Source organism: Heterocephalus glaber, unplaced genomic scaffold (assembly GCF_053883595.1).
Source record: "Heterocephalus glaber isolate CG9 unplaced genomic scaffold, H.glaber_assembly_v1.0 deba00000347, whole genome shotgun sequence".
Taxonomy (NCBI): domain Eukaryota; kingdom Metazoa; phylum Chordata; class Mammalia; order Rodentia; family Bathyergidae; genus Heterocephalus; species Heterocephalus glaber.
Window position 1 is genome coordinate 32,254,729 of NW_028258143.1, and position 25,892 is coordinate 32,280,620.

At 39.8% G+C, this 25,892-nt stretch overlaps 1 long non-coding RNA gene across 1 annotated transcript in view; it reads right to left on the reverse strand.

Annotated features, from left to right (window-relative positions):
- LOC101717575 (uncharacterized) overlaps positions 1 to 20,389 on the reverse strand; it is a 150,993-nt gene extending 130,604 nt beyond the window's left edge. Inside the window, exon 1 of the long non-coding RNA XR_204793.3 lies at positions 20,133 to 20,389. This is a non-coding gene — a long non-coding RNA (uncharacterized LOC101717575). The remainder of the gene's footprint in view (positions 1 to 20,132) is intronic.
- Between the last annotated feature and the right edge of the window lie 5,503 nt (positions 20,390 to 25,892).

Below are 25,892 nucleotides of genomic sequence, written 5' to 3' on the forward strand. Positions count from 1 at the left end.
GGTTTAATTCCTGGGTTGATATTTCAAAATTGCTTAATGCAGGTATCTTTGTTGTTTATGTTTAAAACCCTTGTGGAATGATTGCTTTTCAGAGGTGTCTTCCAGATATGGTTTGTCTTTAGGTTTTGAGGCTCTAATGACTCTGAGGCTATTTTATTTTCCTTATACCAGGAAGGAAAACTGATTAGATCAATCACAACATGTTAGGCCAAATGTTACAATCAGCAATACCATAGCATCAAGTGCAGCTTAGAAAATGACAATTTGTGGTAGTTATTAATGTATCACATTTAACTATGTGAAGTATAATCCCCTGTGCCTCTTTGTGGGATCAGGTAGCAGAAGAGCTGGGGGTGGGGGGGGACTGGGCCTTGCAGGCGCCAGCGGGGCTAAGCAGAGTGCCGGATGGAGGCGGGGCTCCAAGCCGCTCCTGGGACCTCACCATGCTGTGTGGGCAGGAACCGGAACACAGCAGAGGAGCTTCACGCTGCTTGGCTGACCCACAGAGAGGAGCACCGGATGAAGGCCAATGAAGGAGTCTTTCCACCCTGCCCTCCCTTCCCACCAATGCCAACTCCAGCCCCTGCTCTATGAGCATAATCATTTAGCAACACTCTTTTAAGACTTCCCACAAATTAGTATCTTCTTCATTTCTTCCTTTTGATAATCTTCTGACTCCCACTGAGAAAGGCTCAATATGCAAACTGTAGGTAATTGAAATGGCAGATAATTATTTGTTTTAATCCCAAACTCTCTTCTTTGTCATTTAGAGTCTCTTGGAATTTGAGACTTGGTATAAGACAAGATAGAAGTGTTAACTGTCTTGACTCCCTGAGAAAAATCTCCCACAGATCTTTATCATTTGAGGGCTTGGAAGGCTCCCACAGGTCACACTTAGGAAGCCAGATGACTTCACAGACACTCTTCCTAACCCAAGCTTCCAAAGATGATTCCCAGCAAAACAGCTCCTCCAGAACCCCACTGATCCCCACAGTTAGCAGTTAGCTTAGGGGAAGAAAAATAATAAAATGGTACTGGGACAAGGACCTCAGGATGTATGTCTCTCTATGTGGAGGCCACACAAATGGGTAAACAGTGATGTTATGCTTTTTACCTAGATGTCCCTTGATACAGGAAATAATATCAGAGATGAAATATGTAATATTATATCTCCCAACCTGTTAGCTGTCTGATACACTGAGCTCTTGTTTTCTAAAAATCAAAGAATGAATTCTAGGAATAACAGAGGTTAAAAATAGGAAGATATGATAGAAAAGCTCTGGAGGGGCAGGAGGGGACCTGAGTGGGTAGCCCAGGGCCCCCACTTTATAGAGGAGTTTTGCAGAGTGAAACTCAAATGGGTACAATGTGGGCCACAGACAGGATCAACCATTAAGGTTACAAGTATAGCCACTTAGGTAATAGTGGTCCAATTGGAAAATGAGTCACATAACAAGTGTGCATGGAAAGAACAAAGATTTCCCCTAGGAAAATGATGGGTTCAGAGGTCTCTGGTCACCCACCCGCGTGGCTGATGTCTATCTAAACTTCATTAGGCCCAGTGTTCATCCTTTGAGGAAGTATACAGATCTGGTCATCTTGTCTTTATCTTGGGCCTGGTCTCCAACAGACCATCTCTTGGTGTATTTCATCTTTGTCTTGACTCTCTCATGGACCTAGCCCTATCTGACTGCCTGTAACATTTCTACCTAACTCAGCTGTCTATAATATCCCCAGGCCTTATACACTCATGGGGGAGGGGAGACTTTTGAAGGTGACTGGACCATGGGTGTGTGATACTGGATCACTGATGGGTTTATACTTGAGTGTGATGTTGAGAGATGAAGCCTGGTGAGAAGAGATGGGTCACTGTGGGCATAGCTGTGAATGATCTCTCTCCTTCCCTCCTCCCTTGATCATTCTCTCTGCTTCATTGCCGGGCACTAAGCAAGCCTCCTCTGCCATGCCACCTGCTTTGGAGCCAGCCAACCTGAAATTTCTTCAAAATGTGAGCCAAAATAAACTCTTCCTCCCTTAATTTGTGCATAACAGGTATTGAATCCCAGTGATGAGAAAGTAACTGAGACAGACTTTGGTACCAGACAAGTGAGGTCATTGCTGTGACACTACCTGGCTCTGTGGTTCAGAACCCTTTGGAACTGGTTCACAGGAAGAAGCAGTTCTAGAGCGCTGTGAGCAAAGCTTGATGGGAGATTCTGGTCAGAGCACAGAAGACCAGTATGTTGATAGAAATGCAGCCAGTAAAGACCAGGCTCGGGAAGTTTCAGAGGGGAAGATTGGCAGTTGGACTCCAGGCTATGTGTGTTATGCTTTAGCAGAAAATTTATCTACATTTTGCTTTTGTCCTGAGGCATTACAGGAGACTGATTAGGGTGGTTTATGAATTAATCTGCCAGAAGAAATTTCAAGGCAGTCTAATGTTGAGGCAGTGGTTTAGCTACTGTTGGGGGCTTTTAGCCAGCTCTGACTTTAGAATTAAGAACCAAGAGTACACCAGAATGATTTTAAAACTTTGAGTTTGGCCAGAAGGGAAGTTTGCTGTAAAGTTGCAGCCTACAAAGATGGAATAGAGGCAAACTTGGTTGCTGAAAAGATTAGCATTAAAAAGCCACTTTAGAAAAGAACCATAGAGCCCTGAGGGCATCACAAGAATCAGCAGGACTCCACCCTTTGCAGGCTCAAAATTGCAAAGGTGAAAGACTTTGCTTTGAGAAGAGAGCCCCTGGGCACCTTGTTCCAGAATAGTAGCAGTCTAGGGAATGGGAATTTATTCCCCAGAATTCAGTTCACCTCACTCAGCTGTCCAGGCACTCAGAGGCCTCTGCAGGCACCAGCAAGATGCAAAAGAGCTCAGGTACTCCTCCAGCTGGCAGCAGACCATGATGTCATCCACATGATGCTAGTGTTAGTTTCATGCAGAATACAAAAGTTGTGGGGTCAGAAAGGCTTCCACCCAGATTTCAGAAGGCCTGGGAGGCCAGGCAGTGTGCCCCTGAGCAGGCAGTGTGTGAAGCTGTGAGTCTGAAGCCAAAAGTGCAGTGAAGACCCCAGAATGTTGGAAAAGCAGTAAGGGTGGACCACCTGAGGAAAGCAGCAAGATGTGAACAAAGCCAGTCCAAGAGAGAAGCTGTGAGGGCTACAACCACCAGCATACCATAAAGGTGGAGCCACCCAAGCCCTTTGGAGTTCACATTTTGCCACAGATTGCCTTGGATGCTGGACATGGAACTACAGGACTTAATGTTTGACCTGCTGGGTTTCATTCCTGCTTTTGTCCCATTCCTTTTTATCCCCCTATTTCTCCTTTTTGGAATGGGAATGTTTATCTTGTGACTTTGTATGTTGGAAGTATTTAACTTTCTTTTCATTTTTGCAGGGGGTTGCAGTAAAGAGTTTGCCTTAAATCTCAGAGGAGAGTTTGGATTTAGACTTGTGAGCAATGCTGAAACTGTTTAGGCTTTGGCAACTCTTAGAGATGGACTAAATACACTTTGCATAAATGGATGTACATGAGTCTTTTGGGGGCCAGAGGAGGAATGTCATGGTTTATATCTAGATGTTCCCCCAAAGCCTCATGAGCTCATAGGTAGGGCTTTTGGGAGGTGACTAGATCATGCATGTATGATACTTATCAGTAGATTAGCCCACTGATGGGTTTATAGCTGGATGTGATGTTGAGAAGTGAAGCCTGGTGGAAGAGATAGGTCACTGTGGGCATGGCCTGGAAGGGTATGTAACTCTCCTCCTTGCTTGATTTCTGCTCTGCTTCCTGCCTATCTTGCCATGAGCTCTTTCTCCTCTGCAATGCCTATCTGCCATGCTACCCTGCCTTGGAACCAGCAGACTAAGGACTGAAATCTCTACAAACTATGAGCCAAAATAAGCCTCTCCTCCTTTAACTTATTGGTGGATTAACTTGTTAATTTCTCCTTTTGTCCCAGCAATATAAAGTAGCAAAGATAAGTGACATAGACACAAGAACACAAGCACAGGGTGCATAGCATAGGAAAGACTGTGATCATCTCAGCCTTGAGCTATCAAAAAAGTGAGATCTCAAGGGCCAGGGATTTACCTCAGTGGTTCCACCACCTTCCTTGCAAGCAGGACCTGAGTTCGATCCCTGGTACCAAAAAAAAAGAAAAAAGAAAAAAGCTTTCTCTGTGGGATCTGAGGACATTGGAGCAGGTATAAAAGACATGTCCATACTTTTGCCGACAAAAAAAAAAACCCTCTCCTCCCAGCAGCTGGGAGGTCTCCATTGTTCTGAGGACATACATGACCCATGTCTGCCTCCAGGATGCCTTGGACGTTGGAAAAAGAGGGACTGACATGTTCACCTTGGTTTGACAAGCAGAGTACCCCCCTGGAAAAAGAAGGAAAGTTCTCTCAAGCAAGAATTTCAAGCCCATCTGCAATCCAGTCTGGACACATGGAGCAGACACACTTGTCCCTGTTATACTTGTTCTTATTACAAAACACATCACACAAAAACAAGATGGTGGAAGGTGAAGAGAAGGCTGACCAGCTAGGAACATCAAGGAACAGCAGGCAATGAGATGGGGGGAAGGTTTTTTGGTTGGTTTCATTGTCATGTGTATTCCAGGTTAGGTGCAAGAGACACTGCTAACTCAGAAATGTCAACAGGCACAGCAGATAAAACCCTGGAAATGAGGAGATTAAAAACTCCATTGAAATACACAGCAGAATGAGCCAATGTGAGGACAGAATTTCAGATATAGAAGATAAGATTGCAATTAGTGACCAGGAAAAGAAAAATTGCTTTAAAATAGTAAGGGACCATGAGAAATCAATCCAGCAGCTTCTAGACGATGCAAAGAAGAATAAGACTGATCAGAGTCAATGAAGAAACAGGAGAGAGTGCAGATGACATAAAAAAACTGTTCACAGAAGTGATGGTAGAAAACTTCTCAAGCAGGGGAAGAGAACTTGGCATACAAATAAGTGAGGCACATAGGACTCCAACTAGCCTTGATCAAAAAAATCTACACATAGGCATATAATTGTTAAGATTCCAGAAATGTAACCGAAGAACAAAATTCTACAAGCAGTTAGAGAAAAGAAACAAATTACATACAAAGGAAAGCCCATCAGAATCACAGCAGACTTCTCAACACAAACCCTCAAGGCTAGAAGAACTTGGAGTGATGTATTTCAAGCCCTAAAGAAAAACAGCCTCCAACCCAGACTGCTGTACCCTGCAAAACTATCTTTCAAAATGGATGGAGAAATAAGATACTTTCATGACAAAGAGCACCTTAGGAACTTCATGAATACCAAACCAGCCCTCCAAAAATTTTAGACAGTATCCTAGGAAAAGACAATAAGGATCACAACCCCAGGAAGCCCAGCAGAATTAATCCATTGGGCATGACAAGAAATTAAACACAAAGGGGGAGAATCCAACAAAAAGAAAAAGTCATGACAATGATAAGTCAATACATATCTGTACAGGCTATTTATCATCTTCTTATGTCTACTTTTTAATTGGGTTGTCTATTAATGAGCTGTAAGAGTTCTATATATATTCTGGTCTTAGGTTATATGTATTATAAATATGGTCTGTTTAAGGACTACTTTTCATTTTCTTAATGATGGCATTTAAAGTTCTAAATTTTGATGGAATCTCATTTATTAATTTCTTTCTTTTATATATCATGTTTTGTGTATCCTAGGAAATTCTTGCCTACCCTAAATTCATGAACATTTTCCCTTAGAATTTCTTCTTAAAGTTTTATAGTCTTTCATATTTAGGTTCATAGATCCTTTCAAGTTATTTTTATATATGGAAATAAAGGGTTGAGGTTAATTTTTTACATACAGATACCAGGTATTCTAGTACCATCTGCTGAAAACACTATCTTTTCCTCTGGTCTTGAACTGAGTTTATATAAAATGAGTTCTATATAGAACTGAGTTCTATAAAATGTTAATTTTAAATAATCTTTCAAAACTCAGTGGACCATATAGGTGTGATTCTACTTCTAGATTCTCTGTTTTATTTCATTCATCTATATGTCTTTCCTTATGCCAACACTGCATTGATTACTGTAGCTTTAGAGGAAGTCTTAAAATTAGGTAATAAATATCTTCCAATACTGTTTTTTTTTTTTTTGCTTTTTACTTTTCTAGGTCCTTTGTACTCCTACATAACTTTGAAATTTCCAATTCTTCACTTATAGCAAGTATACATAAACCTGAACTTTTATATATGCCTTGTGTTTTCAAATCCTGCTAAATTCAAATACAAGTTCTAGGGGCTCCTAGAGATTTCTGCGTATTTTCTCTGTAGATGATCATTTCATTTACATCTAAAGATCTTACTTCTACCCTGCCAATCATATGCTAATCGCTTCTTTTTATTGCTAGACTATTTTGGTTTGGGCCTATGTTCCAAAGTTTAATGACAAATGAAGAGTAGGTATATCTGCCCTTGTTCCCCACCTCAGGGAGAAAGCATTGTATCTTTTCCATTCATATAAGGCATTTTTGCTGGAAGTATGGAGTACATGGCTTCTTTGTCGAGAAGGTTCTGTTCTACTGCTAATCTCCTGATAGCTTTTACCATGAACGGCTGTAGAATTTAGTCCAATACTTTTTTCGCAAGTACTGACAGGATCATATGGCTTTTTCCTTTCCTCTGTTAAAATGTTACTTATAGGGGTGGATCTTCCAATGCTGAACCAAAACTGCCATCCCTATAAGAAAACCACCTTCTACATACTGCCATATCTGACTTCTAATAGTTTTTGTTTTGTTAAACAAATTATTATCTATGTTCATACTTTTTTCTTCTATTATCTTTATCCAGTTTTAGTATTAGCACAATGCTTATTTCCTAAAATAAGGGGAGAAGTGTTCCTTTTTTTCGGCTTTAAATGTTTGATATAATTCATCAGTTAAAATGTATATGAGCCTGTTGTTGTCATATAGGTAGGTTTTCAAGCTAGGAATATATCTTCTTTAATAGGTGTTATTCAAATTTTATATTTCCTCCAGAGTCACTTTCATTAATTTGTCTTCCAAGGTACTTCTTAGAAGTTGTCAAATTTATTTTAAGAAAGATTTTTGTAATATGCTTTTTATATCCTTTTAAATTCTGTAAAATCTGTGGTAATGTAGTCTAAATCTTGATATTGTAATTTTAAAAATGTATAATTGATATTGTGTAATAGGAAGAAAAGGTCTAAAGGACTAGAGAAAGCGGGAGGAGTAGGGGAAAGGAAAGAAGGGAAAAGAAAAAATATGAGAAAAGAAAAAATGGAAACACAGTCTTTGCAAATAGGGAAGGGTGGAGGGGGTGAAGGGTGGGCAGGTAAGGGGAAAAAAATAAGAACTAAGATACATCGTGTAAAGGTACAAGATCCCAATGATGAATGTAACTGTATTTTATACCTAAAATGTACCAATAAACTTAATGGAAAAAAAAAATACCCTGGAAATGTTCAGCTCCCTTTTGTCAAGGATCAGATAGGGGCAGCCTAACAAGCTTGGAGACTCTCAGACAATAATTACTCTAGTCGAACCAATGAGGAAAAATTATGACCCCACTCCTACCAGCAAAGATGGAAAATATCCCCACCTGTAACAGAAGTACCTACCCCCACACATGGTGTCATTAAAGCCCATGAGGGGATCCTGAGCTTCTACACCCATATGGTGGTAACAAGGCAGCTCTCCTGTCCCTGCTGAAATGGTATTAGAGGAGACCATTTGCCTCCATCTCCACTCAACAGTGAGGCAGTCACTCCCATTCTGCAGCACCATGAGAGCCCAGAGGGAAGAAGTAAAGAGGCACCCAGGCCACCCCTTTTCAGCACTGTCAAGGCATCCATCACTGACAAAGGAGTCTGTGGAGGCCACCAGGGAACCTGGAGCCCCCCACCCCAGCAACAAAGCAGAAGCATCCTTTCCCAAAGGAGCAGAGTCATAGCAAACCTTCTGAAATGAGATTTAAATAAATAAGATCTATAGTTTTTATAACCCAAAAGCCCAGAGTTCAGGTGAAAATTACTTGTATCAAGAACCCACAAAATCTCAACTTCAATGAGAAAGATAACCAACATGTGCCACCACTGAGGTGACACAGATATGGGGGTTACCCTTGTTGGGTAAAAGCAGCTATGATAAAATGTGACAGTGGTGCCACAATAATGCAATCATGGACACATTTGAAATGAGAAAATAGAAAATCTCAGCAAAGAAATAGAATACCTAAAAATGAACCACATGGAAATTTTGACCTTAAAAAACATAACCATAATAAAAACTCAATGGATAGGCAAGAGTAGACTATAAAGGACAGAGAAAGACTTGAACTTGAAGATAGACTAGAAATTGCTCAATCTTAACAACAGAGAAAAAATAGACTGAAGGAAATGAGCACTCAGGCACCTATGGAACTATGAGACATCTAACATCAGCTCATCTGAGTCCAAGAGAGAGGAGAAAGTGTGGGACTGGAAACATATTCAAAGAAATAATGATTGAAATGTCCACAGGTTTGGCAAAAGACAAACTTACATTCAAGAAACTGAGCAGCCTCAAACAAGATAAAATGTAAAGCAATTATGCCATGTAGACCATAACCAAACTTCTGAAAACTAAAGACAAAGTTTACAGTCTTGAAAGCATCAAAACAGAAAGGACGCCTCACTTTAGGGAATAAATAACTTGAAGAGTGGCCAATTTCTCCTTAGAAACCATAGGAACCACAAGTACCTCAACACTTTTGCTGAAAGAAAGGAACCATCCACCAGAATCTTACATCCAAGTGAAAAAAGGCTTTACGGAATTAGAAGAATTTATGCCAGCAGACCTACCCTAAAGAACAGGTTAAAGGAAGTTCTTGAAATAGAAAAAAAAATTAAAGAAAATGTCTTAGAAAAAATACTGTATAGGCAAATATAGAAACTCCCTCTTGAGTTCCCTAAATTATGTTTGATGGCTGAAGTAGAAATTATATCATTTTCTGACGTGATTCTCAATGTTTATAGAGAAAACTTTTTTTTTGTACTGGGGATCGAACTCAGGACCTTGTGCTTGCAAGGCAGGTAGTGAAACCACTGAGCTAAATCCCCAGCCCTATAGAGAAAACTTTTAAGACAATTACATTCCAAATGAGGGAAAGTAAAGTATTCATACTGGTAAAATATGGGTGCCAGAAGACTTCACAATTCATACCACCAAAGTTTACAAAAGACAAAAGAAAAGGCTATGTTGCTCAGGTTTCCATTATGGTAATAAAATACCTGGGATAATCAACTTATAAGGAGAAAAGGTTTGTTTTGACTTCATTTTGGAGGTTTCAGTCTATGATTGATTGCTCATGGTGGGGAGGCAATACACTAGGGCCGGTATGCACGACAGAGCAAAAGCACCTACGTCATCACCAGGAAACAAGAGAGAAGAAGAAGGGCCAGGGTCCCACAATTCCTTTCTAGGGCATACCTCTAATGAACCAAAGACCTTGTGCCAGGCTCCATCTCCCAAAGGGCATATCAGCTCCCAACAGCACTGCCCTGAGGACCATGGGCCTTCAGGAGATGTTTACCCAAACCATAGCAGACGCAAAACAATAATTAAGTTCTCACTTTAAGAAACTAGAAAAAATAAGGGCAAAATAAGCCCAAAGCCAGAAGAAAGGAAATGCTAATGGCAAGAGAAGAAATCAATGAAATTAAAAACAGAAAACAATAGAGAAAATCAATAAAAGAAAAAATTAGTTCCTTGAAAGCAAATCAATAAAATTGACAAAAATCTGGCAAGACTGACAAAGAGAAAAGACAGAAATTGCCAATCAGGAAACCCCCACTACAGGGGCTAGACCCTGCAGACTTTGAAAAGACAGCAAGGGAATAGTATCACCAATTCCACATGCAAAAATATGCAATGTACAGGAAACAAACCACTTTCTCAAAAGGCACAAACTACCACTACTTCCTCAATAGGAAATAAGCATTTAAATATTCTGTAACTCTTAAAGAGATTGAATTTATAATTTAAACACTCTCAAAAAAGAAATCTCTAGGCCCAGATGGTTTCATTAAAGAATTCTACCAAATACTTAAAGAAGAACTAATGCCAATTCTACACAATCTTTTCCAGAAAACAGAAGAGGGAACATTTCCCAACTCATTTTATAAAGTCAGTATTATTCCAATAACAAAATAAGACAGAGAATAGTCAGCCCTCCATACCCGCGGTTCCACATCGGTGGATTCAGCCAAATCCCCAATTTAAAATATTTGAAAAATTTCATCTGTATTGAACATGTACATTTTTTTCTCATCATCATTTCCTAAAGAATACAATTTAATAACTATTTGTATAGCATTTACTTTGTATTAACTATTTTAAAGAATCTGGAGGTGATTCAAAGCACATGGAAAGATGTGCATAGTTTACATGCAAATACTCCATTATTTTATATAAGAGACTTGAACATCTGAGGATTTCAGTATCTGCAAAGGGTCTTGGAACCAATCCCCTATGGACATCCAAGAAACAAGTATACAAAGAAAGAAAACTATAATCCAACATCCCTTGTGTATAAAGATGAAAAAATCCTTAACATGGTATTACCTAATACAGTTCAAGAATAAATTTTAAGAAGAATTATACATAGTGATCAAGTGGGATTTATTCCAGGTATACAAAGCTGGTACCACATTTGAAAATTAATCAAAGTAATCACCATGTTAACAGATTAAAGAAAAGAATATATGTTCATATATCAACTGATGCAGACAAAGCATCTGTCAAAATCCAGTAACTATTAATGACAAAAATTATCAAAAAAAAAAAAAAAACTAAAACCCAAGGACAAGGAGGTTGGCAGTGAGGGTGCAGTTGAAAATTGGTTGACTTTGAGATTCCCCAGGAATGGTAGGGCACTCTTTGGGGTGTGTCTGGAGGTCTGGCCTTGGACTCTGTATCTGGTCCTGGCCGCTTCCCCCTCTGCACTGTCCTCTCCCCTGCTTTCCAGCAGCCTGGAACTAAGCGGCTTTGCTCAACTAAACTCTTTCACCATGGTGTCACTCTCCACTTTGGAGCCTGCTGATCATGGACTAAAACCAAATGGTGAGCAAATTAAACCTCTCCCCCTTCAAGTTGTGGTTACTGGGAATCATGTCTAGGCAACTACAAATTGGCTAATATGGAGCATAACTTCCTCACCTTGATAAAGAACTACAAAGACAACCTGTAGCTAATACTAGAGTTGGTACTGAAAAACGTTTTCCCCCATGACAGGAATAAAGCAGGGATGATCAGTCACCTCTGCTATTTAACATCATCCTAGAAGCTTGTGACTCAGCAGAGGACAGGGGAGGGAAGGAATGAAGGTCAGAAAGGAAGAGATAAAGTGTTTTGAAGATAATATAACTGTCTATGTAGAGAAGTTCATGAATCTACAGAGCAAATCCTGGAACTAAAAAGTGATTTCAGCAAGAATGCAGACTACAAGATCAACATACAAATATCAAAGGAGCAGAGCTGCCCCCAGTGCAGAGGTGAACCTTCCGGGCCGCTGTACCACAGCCCCAAGTGCCAAGGAGGTGAGCTGAGCAGGTGCCATCAAAACATCCCTCCCTTAGGCAACAGAGATATGGCTGGGGGTATTACAATTTCCAACCTGAAACTATACTACAAAGCTACTGTGATAAAAACAGCATGGTATTGGCAAAAAAACAGACCCGAGGATCAGTGGAATAGATTAGAAGATGCAGAAACAACTCCAGACATACTCAGCCACCTCATCTTTGACAAAGGAGCCAACAACCCTCATTGGAGGAAAGATAGCCTATTTAATAAATGGTGTTGGAAAAACTGGATTTCAATCTGCCAAAGATTAAAACTTGACCTATGCCTATCACCATGCACTAAATTAAGATCAAAGTGGATTAAAGATTTAAATATTAGGACAGAAACACTAAATGTGCTGGAAGGTAAGTTAGGTAGAACTCTTGAAGATATTGGTATGGGAAAAGATTTCATTAATAAAGCCTCAGTGACACGGGAACTTGCACAAAGAATCAACTGGGATCTTATCTTATTAAAAAAAACTTCTGCACTGCAAGAGAAACCACCAACAGAGCTAAGAGACAACCTACAATATGGGAAAAATTTTTCAGCAACTGTATCTTAGACAAAGGACTACTATCTAGAATATATAAAGAACTGAAAAAAATCAGACCCCCCCCCAAATTCAAAGACCCAATTCAAAAATGGGCATCTGAAATGAACAGACATTTCTCAGATAAAGAAGTAAAAGCACCAAATAAATATATGAAAAAATGTTCAACATCACTGGTTATTCAAGAGATGCAGATGAAAATAACACTGAGATTCCACTTCACCCCAGAAAGAATGGCTGCTATTAAGAAATCATCTAATAACAAATGCTGGTGAGGTGTGGGGAGAAGGAACCCTTCTCCATTGTTGGTGGGAGTGCAGACTGGTACAACCACTGTGGAAATCAGTATGGAGATACTTCAAAGAACTAGGCTTAGAGTCCCATTTGACCCAGCTATCCCCCTGCTGGGTATCTTCAAAAAAGAATTAAAAGAATCTTACCCCAGTGATATATGTGCACCCATGTTTATAGCGGCACAGTTCATAATAACGAAAGCTTAGAAAGATGCCAAGTGCCCATCAACTGGAGACTGGATAAAGAAGATGTGGTTTTTTTATAAAATGGAGTACTACTCAGCCATAAAAAGTGAGAAATTAGAGACATTTAGAGCTAAATGGATGTATATTGAGGACATCCTCTTAAGTGAAATAAATAGGACACACATGTGTAAATACTGAATAGCCTCTCTAGTGTGAGAAACTGAAAGTGTAATTAAGGGTACACATGGATGCATATGGCCTAATAACATATCTCTCAAATTGTGTTTCCATTGCGTATCATATGACTATCAAAATTTAAATTAGGCAGAAGTTTGGCTTATGTGGAGTCTGCTAACTAACTGGAGTTTTTTTCCAGATCATTATTTGTTCAATGTTAGTTTTGGGGAACTTTCTGAAACGAATCACATCCTCTGGTGTCTTGTTGGTGCTTGAGATGCTTTTTTAAGTTATATGGAAAAATGTTTATAAGTGCTTTTCAGTTTTGATTTGGTTGAGTTCTACTGTATTTGAACATTATTGTAGTTTTTTGCCCTTGGATTGTTATTCTTTGAATGGTTTTAATTTTTTGTATGTGTGTGTTTGATAATAAAGTTGTTTAATAAAAAAAATCCCTCCCCCCACCCCATTGAAATGAGAAGACATTTAAACAAAGCTGAAAACCAGACTCCCAGATCACCTAAAGAAACCCCAAAGGGAAATGAGATGGAACACTATGATACTCAACCACCTGGACTCCTTGAACTGGCAATAAAAGAGGATCTGGAAAAACTGAAATCAGGAATAATTTTTCAGATAACAGCAGAGATTGTGCCCATAGTTCAAGACATGATTAGTAAGTCTAGAGAGGACACAGATAAAAAAAATTGAGGAGCTGAGGAACATGATGGAATCTCAACATAGGAAACAAATAGAATTCATAAAACAGAGGCAAACAGATTACCAGGAGATTAAAAATTCCACTGAAAGTTTAGGCAGAAGAATGAGAAAATGTGAGGATGTGAGGACAGAATTTCAGATAGAGAAGATAAGATTGCAATGAGTGACCAGGAAAAGAAAAATTCCTTTAAAATAGTAAGGGACTGGGCCAAGTATTTAGCTCAGTGGTTTCGCCACCTGCTGCACAAGCGCAAGAACACAAGTTCAAGCCCTGGTACCCAAAAACAAAACAAAACAAAATAGTGAGGGACCATGAGAAATCGATCCAGCAGCTTCTAGACGATGCAAAGAAGAATAACATAACACTGATTGGAGTCAAAGAAGAAACAGAAGAGAGTGCGGCAAACATAAAAAAACTGTTCACAGAAGTGATGGTAGAAAACTTCCCAAGCAGGGGAAAAGAACTTGACATACAGATAAGTGAGGCACATAGGACTCCAACTAGCCTTGATCAAAAAAATCTACACATAGGCATATAATTGTTAAGATTCCAGAAACGCAACAGAAGAACAAAGTTCTACAAGCAGTTAGAGAAAAGAAACAAATTACATACAAAGGAAAGCCCATCAGAATCACAGCAGACTTCTCATCACAAACCCTCAAGGCAAGAAGAGCTTGGAGTGACTTTTTCAAGCCCTAAATGACAACAGCCTCCAACCCAGATTGATGTACCCTGCAAAACTATCTTTCAAAATGGATGGAGAAATAAGATACTTTCATGACACGGAGCACCTCAGGAACTTCATGAATACCAAACCAGCACTCCAAAAAATTTTACACAATGAGGAAAAGATAATGAGGATCACAGCCCCAGGAAGCCCAGCAGAATGAATCCATCAGGCACGACAAGAAATTAAATGCAAAGGGGGAGAATCCAACAAAAAGAAAAAGTCATGACAATAATAATATATACATTATATATTATATATTATGACAATGATAATATACATTATAACCATCAATGTTAACGGCCTCAATTCACCAATCTAAAAAAATGAACTGGCAGGATGGGTGAAGAAGCAAGATTCAATAATATCCTGCATCCAAGAAACACACTTAATTTAAAAAGAAATTCATAGACTGAAAGTTAAAGGGAGGAAAACAATAATCCATGCAACAGGAACCTGAAAAAAAACAGGAGCAGCTATCCTCTTTGCAGATCAAGTGAATTTCAAACCAATACTGATTAAGAGAAACAAAGAGGGACACTACATCCTTGTAAAGGGAACAATCCAAGAGGAAGAAATGACAATCACGCCTATATGCACCAAACACTAGTGTGTCCAATTATATAAAACAACTATTAACAGACATGAAAAATCATATAAGCACTAAAACAATAGTAGTGGGGTACCTCAATGTCCCACTGCCACAAGTAGACCAAATAGACAAAAAATAAGCAACAAAATACTAGAACTCAATCAAACTCTTCAACAAATAAACTTAACAGATGTTTACAGAGTGTTCCACCCCACCAAATCAGAATATATATACTTTTCAGCTCCACAGAGGTCATTCTCCAAAATAGACTGCATACTCACTCATAGAACATGTTTAAGTAAGTGCAAAGGAATTGAAGTTATCCCCTATATATTACCAGACCATAGTGTGATGAAATTGGAGATCAATACCAAAAGAAACCACAAAAATTTCATAAACGTATGGAAATTGAACAACACACTTATGAATAACTGACAGGTCAAGAGGAAATTAAAGAAGAAATCAGACAGTTCCTACAATTAAATTACAATGACAATATAACATATCAGAATCTATGGGACACAATGAAAGCAGTATTATGAGGCAAATTCACAGAAGTGAATACTCATATTAAGAAAACAGAGTGAGCCCAATTAAACAACTTGATGCTGAACCTCAAGCTTCTTGAAAAGGAAGTGTAGGACAAACCCAAAGCTCATAAAAGGGAGGAAATTATCAAGATCAGAGCAGAAATCAATGCAATGGAGACTAAGAGAACGATAGAAAAAAAATCAATGAAGCCAAGAGTTGGTTCTTCAAAAGAATAAACCAAATTGACAAACCCTTAGCCAACCTTACCAGAAAAAGGAAAGAAAAGGCCCAAATCCATGCAGTTGGAATGGAAAAGGATAACATTACAATGGACCAGCAGAAATCCAGAGGATCATCAATACCTACTCTGAGAACCTATACGCCAACTAGATGGAAAAAACAGAAGGAATGGACAGATTCCTAGATATGTATGATATACCAAAGTTGAACGAAGAAGACCTAAAAATTCTAAACAACCCAATATCAATCAATGAAATTGAAAACATAATTAAAAACTTACCAACTAAGAAAGGCCAGAGTCCTGATGGTTTCATCGCTGAATTCTACAAGACATTTAGAGAGGAATTACTGCCACTACAGTTTAAACTCTTCAATGAAATTGAAAGGCAAGCAATACTCCTGAATTCATTCCTGGAAGCAAGCATCACCTTGATCCCCAAAGCAGAGAAAGACCCAACCAAAAAACAGAACTATAGGCCAATCTCACTAATGAACATAAATGCAAAAACCCTTAATAAGACACTGGCAAATAGAATGCAGAAGATCATCAAGAAGATCATACACCCTGACCAAGTGGATACATCGCACGGATGCAGGAATGGTTTAACATATGCAAATCAATCAATGTAATACACTATATCAATAGAGCCAAGGACAAAAACCATATGATCATCTCAATAGATGCAGAAAAAGCATTTGACAAAATCTAACATGCATTTAGATAAAACCCTACAAAAAATTGGAACAGATGGTCTCTACCTCAATCTGATAAAAGCCATCTATGAAAAACCAACAGCCAATATCATACTAAATGGTCAAAAACTGAAATCTTCCACACTAAAATCAGGAACAAGACAAGGATGTCCACTATCACCACTCTTGTTCAATATAGTTCTGGAAACATTAGCCACGGCAATTAGACAAGAGAAAGAAATAAAAGGAATAAAGATAGGAAATGAAGAAGTCAAATTGTCATTATTTGCAGATGACATGATACTCTATATAGAAGACCCCAAGAACTCCACCAAAAGTCTTCTAGACTTCATAACTAAATTCAGTCAAGTAGCTGGATACAAGGTCAACACACAAAAATCAATAGCTTTCCTCTACATGAACTACAGACTGAGAGAGAAATAGGGCAAACAATTCCTTTCACAATAGCATCCAAAAAACTGAAATACCTAGGAATCAACCTAACAAAAGAAATCAAGGACCTCTGCTCTGAAAATTATAGCACTCTGAAAAAGAGAGATTGAAGACGATATCAGAAAATGGACAGACATCCCCTGCTCCTGGGTAGGAAGGATCAACATAGCGAAAATGGCCATACTTCCAAAACTGCTATACAGATTCAATGCAATCCCAATTGAAAGCTCAGCAGCATACTTCACAGACCTTGAGAAAACAATCCAAAAATTCATTTGGAACAGGAAGAGACCTAGAATAGCAAAACTAATTCTAGGCAAGAGAGACATCGCAGGGGGTATCACAACCCCCAACTTGAAACTATACTACAAAGCTACTGTGATAAAAAAAAAAAAAAAAAACAGCATGGTACTGGCAAAGAAACAGACCTGAGGACCAGTGGAACAGATTAGAAGATGCAGAAACAATGCCAGACACACTCAGCCACCTCATCTTCGACAAAGGAGCCAAACACCCTCACTGGAGGAAAGATAGCCTCTTTAATAAATGGTGCTGGAAAAATTGGGTTTCAACCTGCCAAAGATTAAAACTAGACCTATATCTCTCAACATGCATTAAACTAAAATCGAAATGGATTAAAAATCTAAATATTAAAATAGAAACATGAATCAGCTGGAACAGAGGTTAGGTAGAACTCTTGAAGACATTGGTGTAAGAAAAGATCTTATGAACAAAACCTCAGTTGCCCATGAACTAGCACAAACAATCAACAAGTGGGATCTCTTCTTATTAAAAAGCTTCTGCACAGCAAGAGAAACCACCAGCCATGTGAAGAGGCAACCCACAATGTGAGAAAAAATCTTCACCTGCTGTTCCTCAAAGGTCTACTATCTTGAATCTATAAAGAATTTTAAAAGATCAGACCTCCCAAATTTAAAGACCCAATCCAAAAATGGGCATCTGAAATGAACAGACATTTCTCAGACAAAGTAGAAATAGCAAATAAATATATGAAAAAATGTTCAACATCACTGGTCATTCAAGAGATGCAAATGAAAACAACACTGAGATTTCACCTCACTTCAGAAAGAATGGCTGTTATCATGAAATCAACCAATAACAAATGCTGGTGGGGCTGTGGGAAAAAAGGAACCCTGCTCCACTGCTGGTGGGAGTGTAGACTGGTACAACCACTGTGGAAATCAATACGGAGATACCTCAAAGAACTAAGACTGGAAGTCCCATTTGACCCAGCTATTCCACTGCTGGGGATCTTCCCCAAAGAATTAAAAGAATCATACCACAGTGATATATGTGCACCCATGTTCATAGCAGCACAGTTTGTAATAGGTAAAACTTGGAAGCAGCCCAATTGCCCATCAACTGGAGACTGGATAAAGAAAATGTGCTTTTTCCATAAAATGGAGTACTACACAGCCATAAAAAATGAGAAATTAGAGTCATTTATAGCTAAATGTATATACATTGAGGCAATACTCTTAAGTGAAATAAATAGGACACACATGTGTAAATACCGAATAGTTTCTCTAGTGTGAGAAACCGAAAGTGTAAATAAGGACTAAAAGGTATAATAGATAATCTGAAATAGGAATAAATGGAGCAAAGGGGAAGGGGAAGTGGGAGGGATAGGGCAAAGGAAAAAAGGGAATGGAATTAATATGAGAAAATGAAAAAATGTAAACAAAGTCTTTGTAAATAGGGAGGGATGGAGGGGTTGAAGGAAGGGCAGCAAAATGGGGAAAAAATAAGAACCAAGAGAAATTATGTAAAGGTACAAATTTCCAATGGTGAATGTCATTATATTGTATCCCTAAAATGTACCAATAAAATTAATTTTAAAATAAACATACAAATATCAACTGTGATTCTTCACTAGCAATGAACCATAGAAACTGAAGTCAAAAATACAATACCATTTACACCTGTGCAAATAATAATAAAATACATATAAATATAATAAACCTTGTGCTTAACTGAAAGCTACAAAAATACTGATGAAATAAATCAAAGTCTAAATAAATGGAAAGATATAGGATTCATGGATTGAAAGACTCAGTTTAGTAAAAAACCAGTTCTTTCCCCAAATGATCTAGAGTTTTAGTGTAATTCCTATCACAATCCCAGCAAGAATTTTTGAAGAAATAGACATGCTTATTCTAAAAGTCATATGGGAAGACATAGAAACTAGAATAATGAAAATAACTTTGAAAAGGAGAAAGTGGGAGAAAACCACTCTCCCCAATTTTAAGTCTTACATAGCTACAGGAATCGAAACTGTCTGGTATGCGCAGAGGAATAGACACATAATTCAGCGGAAGAGAATAAAGAAACCAGAAATAGATTTACACAAGTACAGCCAACTAACTCTTGACAAAGGTGCAGTGCAACAGAGGAAAAATAGCCTTTTCAAAGGACAGTGCAGACACAATTGTATATCCAGAGGCCAAAAAAGAAAAAAAAAACAACCTAAGATTCACGCTTTACACAAAAATTAAATCAAAATGAATTTAAATATAAAATATAAAACTATAAGACTTTTAGAAGAAAACCTTCAGGTTCTCAGAGCTGGTGAACACATTCTACACATGAAATCAAAGGTCTGTAAAAGAGAAATGTAAACAAATTAGATACTATGGTCTGCACAAATGCCCCCACCAGGTACCTGGTGTGGAAAGCTTGGTCCTCAGCTGAGGGCACTCTGGGAAGCTGGTGGAAATTCCAAGAGGTGGGGCCTGGTGGGAGGAAATTAGGTTCCTGGGAATGTGCCCTGAGGGGAATGCTAAGGCCCCAGCCCTTCCTGTGTCTTTCTGCTTCTCCCACTATTCTCCCACCATGATGTTCTGCTTCATTGTAAGCCCCAAAGCAACAGAACAAAACTGCCATGGACTGAAACCTCCTAAAATTTGAGACCAAGTCAATCTTTCCTCCTTGCAAGTTATTTATCTCAGGTGTTTGTTATGGTAACAGAAAGCAAACACATTGGGCTACATCAAAATTTAAAAACTTTTGCTCTGTGAGTGACTCTGCTAAGAGGATAAAAAGACAAACAAAACTGGGAGAAACTATTTGCAAACCACATATCCAATAAAGGACTTGTTTCTACAATAATAAGGACACTCTTCATATATAATGTATGAAAGTTTATAAAACGTATTTATATATAATTTATCAAACTTCATATATCTAAAAATATATTTCTAAGACTCAACAGTAAAAAATAACAAATAATCCACTTTAAAAATAGCAAAGAGCATGAAGAAACATACAGAAGAGGATAGCTAAGTGCCAAATAAGCTCATGAAAAGATGTCCAGAATCACTGACCTAGGAGCCTCAGATGGAGGCCACAGTGAAACCTTGTCACTGCCTTCTTGGTCTCACTTCCACAGAGGCCCATCTGAAGCTGCAGCTGCCAACCTTCTGAGAGTTACCAATCACACTAAGCCTCCCGTCTCCAGGCAGGAACAGAACGTGACAGCACAGGACAGCTGTTCAAAGTCCCTGCTCAGGTCCTGCAAAGCTTCTGAACACTTGCTCTGGAGGAGGGGTGTCCACAGTGCTCCAGTCCTGGTTGGCAGACAGATACCAGGGCTCACCAGCTCCTTTCTTTTTCTGATATTTCTTAAGCAAATGAATAACCTGGCCCCAGCACAATTCCAGTGAGTATTGAATGTTTAACATGCAGTCTTAAGATTGCTTGGCAAGAGATGCTGTGCTTCCTACCCAAGAGGGAAATGGACCAAAACTTAGCCAGATGTGCAAGCCACTCCAAAGTAGCAGCCACCCCCACAGGAAATGGGAGAGGAAGGATGCTAGGGTGGATAGCACTAAGCACCTGCTCCCAGGAGCAATCCAAATCACCTGCTGCATGGAGCAGGGACACTCACAGGGGAGGCCCCTGAGCCCAGATCCTGGCAGACCCTTAGTTGCCCTGTGACCTAGTGACACTTCCTTCCTTCCTGTACACTGGTTCATTGCTCACAGTGCTTCAGTATCCCGCCACACCTGGAAACAAGCTGGAGCCTGCAATTTACAAGTAATAATTTCCTGGAATTATAATGCCACAGTCTTTCATTCCATAGCATTCATCAGGCACCAAGGCATCCTCTCTGTCTGGCATTTTAATCCCATGATTTTTGAGGTAAGAATACAGAGGCCAGCGAGTGCAGGCCACTTGCCCAAGTCCCAGGGCTGGAGAGAGGTAGGGCTGGGAAATGGAACCTCACAGAGACCTCAAGAGCTATAAGGTACGCTTAGCCCTCGGAGAACATGTCGGGAAGGATGGATGACTCCAGACCTACCCACTCACAGGTCCCTGCAAATGCCCCGACCCTGCAGGACCTCTCGACAACTCTAACTTACAAAAGTAGCCCAATTTTAAAATATTAAGAAGATGAAAGTATTTTCTAATCTTAACGTTAAGGAAGTAATCATTAGTAGTACAAAACAATTCTTGGTGATCAAAGTTCTTTTTGTAACAAGGGTGTTCTTCCAAGGCACTTAAGCCGGCAGCCAATGTCCTCCACTTTTATCTATGTGCCAATCTCTATGTGAACCAGTGATTTGACCCAGGACAGGGTACCCTCAGATGATGCCCCAGAGGCTGCCCTGGTGCTCCTTAACCCTCAAGCTGCCTAGTCACATGCAGTCAGACCCAGCAGCACCTTCCTCAGGAGCCTGAGTATGGACAACACCAGCCATGCCTGACTCCTGAAAAGGAGGAAATGATTGTTTATTTGCTTGGCTTAATTAAACCATATCCAATACACCTAAGGCCCATCTATGACCGAAATTAAGTAGCTTAAAATGCTGGCCTACTAGAAAGGGTGTAAACCCTCCTATCTCTGTAGAAGGCCTGCCACAGAGGAAAAGCCATTTGTCATCTCATTCTCTGTGATGTGCTATGGTTCAGAAAAACATCCCAAACTCAATCAAGTTACTTTTAAGGTTTTACATTTTTTCTACTCTGTTGTAATCAGAAGCATTTGGTGAGGGGATACATTAAATACAGGTCACATAACTTATAAGGTTATTTTATGATAATTACCCAAAGATGTAAATGCAAAGGAGTGTAAGAGATTAACCACACACTAGAAGCCCAAAGGATTCAGCTGAAGGCCTAGAGTCCAAGGCAATGTCCTCCTCAAGCCCAGCCAGTGGCCTAGAACCCATGTCAATGTCTCATGCTTGTCTGTATTGAGGATCTGCACCTGGAAGGCCCAAAGGCCAGTGGTGGAAGCCAGAAAATCTATGTTTTTGAGATGAAGGATTTGTGCAACCAAGCTGAGGTGAGGGGTCCACATTCGAGCCAGGAAGTGCTGCTCATGGTGAAGATCAGAGCTCCCCTGATGAAAATGGTAGCCATTCCCAGCAACAGTGAGGCCCCAAGCTCCTCCTCCAAAGAGAACAGCCTAGTTGGCATCAGGAAAACCATCTGCAGCAAGCTTCTCCTAGAAAATCAACAGGTCAAGATCTTCCCCTCCAGTTCTCTTTTTATGGCTACTGGTAACAATCTTCAGGTGGATCTTTCACACCTAGACCATGCTGATTCTGTTCAGCTGGGTTTTACAAGTTGACCATCAGTTAATCCACCACATACTCTAAACTGGTCCCCAAATCCTGCTTCTTGGGCATCTTTTTGGACTCTTGCAACAACCCTGCAGGTATGATAAAATATCTGGCAGAGGGAAGCACCAAGGCTCAGAGCAGTGAAAGGAGGTCTGTCGTAGCTAACTGTCGAGTCAACTTGAGTGGCTTAAGAAAGTTCAGTCCTGGGTGTGTCTGTGTACGACTGATGTGCAGGCCAGTGGACTGAGGAGGGAAGACACCACAGATGTGGGTGGCACCAACCACGCTTGTAGCCTGAATGGAATAACAGGGAAAGGAGGAAGTCTTCCCTTTGGCTTCTTTGGAGAAGCTCCAGTCTGCACTATTGCCTTCAGATGTTCACTAGTTCCTTCAGCTGATACAGACCCTTTAGCTCTCCAACACGGAGACGCACCAGACTCTGCAGTGAGCTACAAGTCTTCAACTTTCAACTGGATCCTCTTCCTTTCCAGCGTGCAGATGGCCATTTTGCATTTTTCTACCTCTGATTCCACAGGTGGCCATCATAAGCCTATTTAGTAAATCCTCCATATATCTCATATATATTAAATCTGTTCCTCTAGTGACCCCACCAATACAATGTCCAAGATCATACCGCTGTGTAGCTGCCTTGGGGCAGGGGTCTCCTGCCCCCTCACAGTGCTTTAACCACTTGTCCTTAGCACCAGCTTATTCCTTTCTGCATTAGCAAATGGCTGGTCAGTGTTCCAGGTCTGTTCTTACCAGTAATGAAGCTCTGACTGCCACAGAAAGCAAGAATCAAAACTCAAACTAAACACTGTTTCCAGATTCTTCTGGATTGCCAAGAGCAAAGGAAAGAGGCATTCCCTTGGTCCAATCTTCCCATCCACCAGGCCTCATTAGCATGCTGATGGCCTTCCCTTTTTACTCAAGTGTATTTCTTATTAATAACCACATTGCCATGGCTCTGGGCTGTTCTTACACCAACAAGGAATGGTGCCCCCAAAGGAACTGGGGACTCATACCAGTGGCCCTGGAAAGGGGCTAAGCCACATTTGTGAGTCCTTTCCAAATCTAAGAACAAAAAAATACAACCAGCAGAAGTCGTATTGTGGAAATACAAAGAGATATGTGATCCCACCAAAATCTTTTCTCTCTTGCTTCTCCTGATCAGGTCCTTCTAAATGAAATGGGAGATGAATGGAAAGGCTGAGATCCTTGGTATTCCCAGAGCTGGAGTTCATTCACATGCTTGAAGGAGGCAGCAGGACAGGTCTGCAACTCCTGGGAGACAGTTAGTGCTTGCCACACAATTATAGAATGGAAGTGGGTTAAATTAGAAATATGGAAACAAAGTTATATCTTGGAGAAGCCAAAAGGAGGACTGCAGAGAGGAAATGTGTAGGTGGAAACTGAAAGTCCACAAGGAGTGCGTTACAGTTTATTTCTAGATGTCCCCAAAGCCTCATGTGCTCGTAGCTGGGGTTTTGGGGAGGTGACTGGATCATGGGGGTGTGATACTCATCACTGGATTAGTCCACTGATGAGTTTATAGCTAAATGTAATGCTGGGAGGTGAAGCCTGGGGGTGTGGCCTGAAAGATTTTTTCTCCTTCCCTTCTCCTTTGGTCCCTCTCTCCACTTCTCACCACCATGCCATGAGCACTTTTTCTTCTGCTGTGCCCCTCCCTTGCTGCCCTGCCATGGAACCAGCCAACTATACTGTAGACTGAAACCTCTACAAACTATATACCAAAATAAACCTTTCCTGGAAGACCTAATCAGAGGTGTCCTGGACCTGGTGCAACATTTTAAAACCCTAAACCCAACACCCTAAGCACTCATCCCAGTTTTCTTTTGCTGGCCAAGCCTCCTCACTCTGAGTGTACTGTCACATAAACTTTGCTGCTGTTGCCTTACAATCACAGTCATGTCTAATTCTTTGTTTGTCATGCACAAGAACCTAGGAACTTATCTGGAACTCCATAGTAACACCGTGACTCAATTACTAGGGATTTGAATGATCATATTACTTTCCACAATCCACCAATCTAAGAAATTAACATTAAAAATATTAAGTGATAGGGGCTAGGGATTTAGCTCAGTGGCACCACACCTGCCTCGCAAGTGCAAGGTCCTGGGTTCGATCCCCGGTACCAAAAAGAAACATACAGTCCAGTGATATCCCGGTCCTCCCGGAAAAGGCAAAAACTAACTAAGTCTGGAACGATGTGACTTCAGTTAAATCCAGAGGGACTCTCAAAGCCACTGTGAAGATAAGCTCACAATGAAAAATTACAGAACATACAGTAAAGACCACCCACCATGACATGAGTGAATCAGCCAATATCAGGAAAAGAACTAATTTAAGAGGCACAGACAATGGAAGAATCTGATAGCAAGTATAAAATATTCATGTTTAAAATTAGCAAAGACTAAAGAATTCAAAACAAAGAAAGCTATTTTAAATGAATGTATCAATTCAAAAAATATACAGAATTGCACTATATAAGAAATAATGGTGCTAAAATTGAAAACTCAATCAATTGATTCAAGCAATAAATTGAAGACAACTGAAGGAGAATTTATTGCATCAGATCTGAAGACGTTAAGCCAGAAAAAGAAAAAAGAAATAAAGAGAAACTATGACAGCAAAGACAGGTTAAGAGACACACAAATTGAGTGAAGATATTCAATAAATCATAGGAACTTCAGAAAGAGAAAGAGAGAATGGAATAAAACCAATATTTGAAGAAAGATCAGATGAGTATATTCCAAAATGATCTTAGTCTACATTAATCACAGACTCCCAGGCAGGAAAAATAAAAATAAATCCACTCTAAATATATCAAATAGTATTACAGAAACAAAATAAGAAGCTATAATCATAAAAGCAACCAGCAACCAGGGAGAAAAGACAGGTCACTTGCAAGTTCTACAAGAACTGGAGGAAGAGTGGTCTCCACAGTAGCAACAACAGAGAAAGCTGGGTGATATTTTCAAAGTGAAGAAAGAAAATAACACAAGGGAAGGAGATATCTCCTCACTCACCAACAAACTCTACGGAAAGAACACTGAGAAGAAAACTGAAGCCAGAAGGAATGAATGGAAACAGAGACAGTGTGGTAAAAAAGGAACTGGTATAGTTCAAAAGCCTATTCAAACATCTTTTTGTATAAATAATCCTTGGATTAGGTAAATCAAGATAACACTGATGAAGGCATGGAAATCCTGGTTGTTGATAACGTGTAAGGGGCTGGGAGAACAGCTGGGTGGTGGAGCACTTGCCAGACATATTCGAGGCCCTGGGTTCTATCCCCAACACTGACAAAAATAAATAAACAAATAAATTTGAATTGTAAAATGGGAGGGGTGATCAAGTCTGTATTCCTCAGGAGCTGGCTCCAGATGGTTCCTTCTAAGCCACAGCACCTCAGATGCCCCCAGGACATGCATTTCCCTCATAAATACACTTCCCTCCTATGAGTGCTCATTTAAGTCTAAAGTAAAATTGAAT